We start from the raw sequence: 6,488 nt of genomic DNA on the forward strand, positions 1-6,488 counted from the left end.
CACTTGTATGCAATTGCAATGTAATTATTGCATATAAAATATTAATATTTCCCCACTTTCATTTTTGTGCTCTCTCTCTCTCTTTCTCTCTCTCTGTGTCTGTCTGAGTTTGCATGTGTAGGGGTGTGTGTGTGGTCAAGCAAGTGGAAATCAAAGGCTACTGTGGGGATCATTGGGAATTATTCTCTATTGCTTTTCTTCTTTTCTAACCGAGTCAGGATCTCTCCATCAAACCCAGAGATGGCTGATCTGCAGGTCTTATTAACTAGTTGGCTCTGGGTATCCTGCTTCTACCTTTCCAGGCTGGAATTATGGGAGGGTTGTCACAGTCACCTGGCTCCCCAACTCCTGTCCATACTTGCAAGGTGAGTGCTTAGCCTCAGAGTCATCCCTTCAGCTCCTTGATCAGGTTCTTAATTCCACACTGACAGTGTGTAAATCTTTATCTTTTTTCTGATATGAAGCCATTTTATTTTCAGTGTAGTATCTTTTAAATCCAAAGTTCATTTCCATATCTCATAGGGTTTGATATTAGTGTTGTAGTAGTTTGCTTTTCCCTTGTTGATCACTTACTGGCACAGGGGATGAGTTGTTTGAAAATAGACTGCTAATAAGAGATTCCCAGACAAAGCTGACAGATTTCTCCAAAGCAGAAGATGAGCATGCTGCAACACTAGGCACACGGAGCATGTAAAGAAAAGAGACAGGACTCCCGCAAGGACTATAGCTCCTTAACTACTATCTTCAAAGACACAGAAACAGATAAAGCAAAAGACAGGAATTTCAAAAGTTTATTAAAGAAAATGATTGATGACAATAAAAACAAAACAATTAAGTAGATTAATTCACTCCAGGACTCAAAAAGGACTATCAGCAAAGAATACAAAATCATCAGCGTGAAGGAGAAAGAAAAATCACATCCCTTGCAGAGAAATATAGCAAGGAAATTGAGGTGGGCGAAGAAATGTTGGAAGGGGGAAAATGATTAATCAATCTAAAGTAAGATTATATAAGAAAATAGAAAACATCGCCAACAGACTCAGCGGGCCAGAGGAAGAACAGCAGAGGCAGAGCAGACTGAAAAGAATGTTATGAGCAGAGAAAAGGTCAAGAGATGAGAAAAAAAAATCCCCAAAAGGATTTCCCAATGATGAAAAACTTAAGATAAAGTTAGACAAATGTAGAAGGGGAATAAAAATAAGTATGTGATATTTTTAAAGAAAAATGATAAAAATAAAACTTATACCAACATTATAGTAGAGAGAAAAAAGAAGGAGCATAGGGTACATGAGAGAAAAGAAGAGAAAAAAGTAAAGAAAAACATTGCCAATAATGAAAATATACAGTAACAAAATTAAATAAGTGTATTAAGAAAAAAAATATAATTAAAAAACATGACTCAGTAAACATAATGTTGTAAGTATAGTAAAAACTAAGAGATCTAGCACAAATACAAAAAGAAAAGAAGGAAAAAAATCTCACCTATCCACCTATCCATCCATACACAAACAACTAACCAAACACTCGACCAACCGAACACACAGCAAAACAAAAGAGAAGCCATGATGTTGGTCGAGACCTTTGTCTGTGGACTCAGAAATTCTAGGCTGCTGGCTATATCCTTGGGTCTTAGGAAACTGTGCACTCCTGTCTGCCCTATGCTTCCCGATCTGTGCTGAGTCGGTGTTAGACAAAATTGGTGCATACCAACACCTTCTTCATGTCCTTCATTGCACGGAGGATCCTTTCATGACCAATTAGGTTTGCAGCCTTTGAGCTGGGCAGTTTCTCCCAAGATTATTATATCACTTTGTGATTTACCTGTGTGTGTGTGTGTGTGTGTGTGTGTGTGTGTGTGTGTGTGTGTGTGTGTGTGTGTGTGCTGTGTGTCTGGGTGTGTGTTCTTGTCTCTCAAGTGCATTGGCACTGTTGGAAACATGCATAGCCTTGACATTTGTACAGCTGGAGGACCCATCACCTCTCTTTCAAGATGTCTTACGTACTAACCACCCAGCTTGAGGGGTGAGCATTAGAGCTCTCAACCTGCTCAGCAAAGAGCAGCAGGCAGTGCTAACAGGATTGGTGTGGCCTCTGTCTCCAGATTCTCAGATTCTGGTGGTAGTCTCAACTGATGAGATCTGCTTCCAGTCACGGTGTGGGCTTATACAGTTTGGTGCTTGAACCTGCAGTGTGTACTTTGCAGCCCCTTAGTGTCCTTCCTCCCACATTGCACAAACGCCTCCCAGAGCTGCCTCTCACCCTGCAGTCATGGCAGCTTCAATTCGCCATCCCTGATGAGTGTTTTTAGTTTGTTCTTGCACCCTCAGTGGTTCTGTTCAAAACAACAGATTTTTTCTCGTGCACGTGTCAGGTGGCCACTTCCCACCTGAAGCAAAGTAGGGACAAATTGGGATTCCCTGGCCATGGATGGTAGCTTGTCAAAGGATCTTTATGTCACTAAACTCACAAACGCATTTAAGGCTTTTGAGAGTGTGGCTTTATCCTGGAGTGGGACTGCTGTTCTCTTCCCACCAGGGTGGCCTGCCTTCTATTTTGGATGAGGTTTGTCTTTCCCCTTCGCACATCATGGAGTCATGTGGCTTGAGTTCAGGTTGGCCGATGCCTTTTTGGTGCATTACCCATCATTGTGGAAGGGCACAGAGAGTCACTTTTCTGCTGTTCTTTCACTGCCTTTGTGGAGTTACAAAGTTCTTTTTCATTGTTGGCAGAGAATCTGTTCTTGCTAGTATTGACTCCACAATGAGGTCAGGATGAGGTAGAGTCCAGTCTTCCATCTCATCCAAAAATTGGAACCTGCTGTTTTTTTTAATCAATTTTTCCTCACATATTGAATATAGATATAACACGACTTCTAGGGTTTTTATTTTTGATATGAGAGATCTGAGAAAAAAATAAGAATCCATAATAACTTTGAGACTTGAGTCAGAGCTGTTGGAATGATGACAATGATAAAGATTGCAGATGTGGTAAGTTCTGCAGAAATGGGGTGGAAGTGGTATCTGGGATTTAGTTTTTTGACTTATTGACTTGGAGATATCTGTATAAGTCAGAGGTCAAGCAAAGAATCAAAAAGCACATTGAAATCTGCTGAACAAACCCCTTCCTTTCTGTCTCTGTTTGTCTCTGTCTCCCAATTGGCTTGTGTCTGATGTATGTGTATGTGTTTGCGTATGTGTCTGGGTGTGCATATGTTTGTATGTATCAAAGGTCAATGTAAGGACCTTAATTACTCTCCAACTTTCAATCTGATACTCTCGCACTGATGTGGATCTTGGGATAGGTCTGTTTTAGCCCCAGGTCTAGTGTTACAGAGCTCAACACTGCACCCAATTGTGCACATGTGAAAAGGCTGAGGTTTGCTCTCCAGCATCACAAAAGGGATAAAAACCTCACCTCATATGTGGTATTGGCTGTTCACAACTTCAGATGAACTATTGAACAACATTTTTAAAAACTCCTTTGGTAAGTTATATTAGAATATTGCACAAAACCAACCCAAATCCAAGAGCTGAAGAAACAGATTACATCTTTAAATGGGAGGAATCTTAAACATGATTCAACAGCATGCACGGAAATGGTGTGACTTGTTTTGCAATATTTGGCAGCTTAAAAGCCTCATACCTCCCTCTTCGCTTCTTCCCTGTCCTAGAAAGCCACCAAAGAAGCTCAGTGCTTTCTCCTTCAAAGCCAGGGAAGCTCAGACCACAGAAAACCCCATGTACACCGTCACCTTTACCTCAGGCCTACCTCTAGCCACCACGACAAATCTTGGACCAGTATTTCCTTGTTTTCTCAAGGCATGTTTGAATGATCATTGCAGTACATAATGGTCTTTCCCAGAGACTCATCATCTAAGTAGTCAGTGTGTTTATACCTTGTGTGTGTATGTGTGTGTGTGTGTGTGTGTTAATCATTTTTGACACAATTATCAACTTTTGGAGTCCATCGAATAGTACAATCTCATGAACAGATAGAATGGCAGAAAATGCAACCATGTGGGTAATCTATAAAGTTAGTATTTGTCAGGGTTTGCTAGTTACTAGCATTCCTCGAATATTAGTAATTATATCCGTGTATTTGTGTGTGTGTGTGTGTGTGTGTGTGTGTGTGTGTGTGTGTGTGTGGTGGTTTGAAAGAAAATGATTCTTAAAGGGAGTGACACTTTTAGGGGGTGTGTCTTTGTTGGAGTAGTTATGGTCTTGTTAGGGCAAGTGTGTCACTGTGGAGGTGAACTTTGGGGTCTCATGTATGCTTAAGTTATGCCCAACATCTCAGGCTACTTTTTGTTTCCTACAACTCAAGATGTAGGATACCTGACTACCTCTCCAGCTCCATTCCTGCTCACATGCCACCATGCCACACCATGATAATAATGGACTAAGCCTCTGAAAATGTAAGCTACCCCAAATAAATGTTTTTCCTTTAGAAGAGTTGCCATGGTCATGGTGTCTCTTCACAGGGACTGGGGTATTGCTGTGATAGAATAGACCATGCTTTTGTTTTAAGGATATGGATCTTGGGATTGTGGATTAGAAAAGCAGTTGAACACTTTAACGAGCCATACTAGAAGGAGCATGGAAGACAATGGTGCTGAGGATGACTTGAACTGTGGGTGCCTGGCTCCAAAGGCTTTAGAGGAGAACAATATTAATATGTGGTTTAGAGATCATACTTGTGTTATTTTGGTGAAGTAGCTGCCTTTTGCCTTTTCTGAAGAGTCTGCCTGAGGCTAAAGAGAAGAGTTTTGGACTAATTTCATTGGCAGAGGAAATCTCAAAACAACCTAGTATAGATTCTACTGTGTGGTTATTAGTGGTAACGCCAATGAAGATTTATAATAAAAAGGAGCAAGTTAAGCAAGGTAACTTACAAAACGTGAAATTGAGAAAAGGAGCACTAGGAAGTAGACTGGAGCTAAATCCTGTGTTTGAGAAGATAAACAGAGTAAGAAATGAAAGGGAATGGTGACCTCAGGGCAAAATCCCATCCACCCAACTTGTTTTATAATTATTTTTAAATTGTTTTTATTGAGCTAGATAGTTTTTATTCATTCTCTTTCCCTTCTCCCTCCCTTTTATCCTCTCCCATGGTCCCTGTGCTCCCAATTCACTTAGGGGATCTTGTCTTTTGCTACTTCCCATGCAGATTAGATCCATGTATATCTCTCTTAGGGTCCTCTTTGTTATCTAGGTTTTCTAGGATTGTGAATTGTAGGCTGGTTTTCTTTATTTTATGTCTAAAAGCCACTTATGAGTGAGTACATATGATATTTGTCTTTCTGGATCTGGGTTACCTCACCCAATATGATGTTTTCTAGATCCATCCATTTGCCTACAAATTTCAAGATGTCATCATTTTTTCTGCTGTGTAGCACTCCATTGTGTAAATGTACCACATTTTCCTTATTCGTTCTTCAGAAGAGGGGCATTTAGGTTGTTTCCAGGTTCTGGCTATGAAAAATAATGCTGCTATGAACATTGTTGAGCATATGTCCTTGTGGCACAATTGCGTATACTTTGGGTATATACCCAAAAGTGGTATTGCTGGCTCTTGAGGAAGGTGGTTTCCTAATTTTCTGAGAAATTGCCGTACTGATATTCAAAGGGGCTGTATCAGTTTGTATTCCCACCAGCACCAGAAGAGTGTTCCCTTTACCCCACATCCTCTCCTGCATAAGTTGTCATTAGTGTTTTTGATCTTGGACATTCTTAGTGGTGTACTATGGTATCTTAGGACCAGGCTGGTCTCGAACTCACAGAGATCCGCCTGCCTCTGCCTCCCGAGTGCTGGGATGAGAGTTCACTGTTTAGGTCTGTACCCCATTTTAAAAATTGTATTATTTGTTCTTTTGATGACTAATTTCTTGAGTTTTTTTTGTATATTTTGGAGATCAGCCATTTGCCTGATGTGGGGTTGGTGAAGATCTTTTCCCATTCTGTAGACTGTTGTTTTTGTCTTGTTGACCATGTCCTTTGCTTTACAGAAGACTCTCAGTTTCAGGAGGTCTCACTTATTAATTGTTTCTCGCAGTGTTTGTGCTGCTGGGGTTATATTTAGGAAGTGGTCTCCTGTGTCAATGCATTCAAGTGCACTTTCCAATTTCTCTTCTGTTAGGTTCAGTGTGGTTGGCTTTATGCTGAGGTCTTTGATCCATTTGGACTTGAGTTTTGTGCATGGTGATAGATATGGATCTATTTTTATTTTTCTACATAATAATATCCAGTTATGACAACAACATTTGTTGAAGGTGCTTTCTTTTTTATTTTAAGTTTTTTTTGAGGAGAGGGACCCTGAAATGACCCTATCCTATAGCCATACTGATGAATATCTTGCATATCACCTTAGAACCTTCATCTGGCGATGGATCGAGGTAGAGACAGAGACCCAAATTGGAGCACCGGACTGAACTCCTAAGATCCAAATGAGGAGCAGAAGGAGGGAGAACATGAGCAAGGAAGTCAGGACCA

The sequence above is a fragment of the Microtus ochrogaster genome, linkage group LG3 (genome assembly GCF_000317375.1).
Source record: "Microtus ochrogaster isolate Prairie Vole_2 linkage group LG3, MicOch1.0, whole genome shotgun sequence".
Taxonomy (NCBI): domain Eukaryota; kingdom Metazoa; phylum Chordata; class Mammalia; order Rodentia; family Cricetidae; genus Microtus; species Microtus ochrogaster.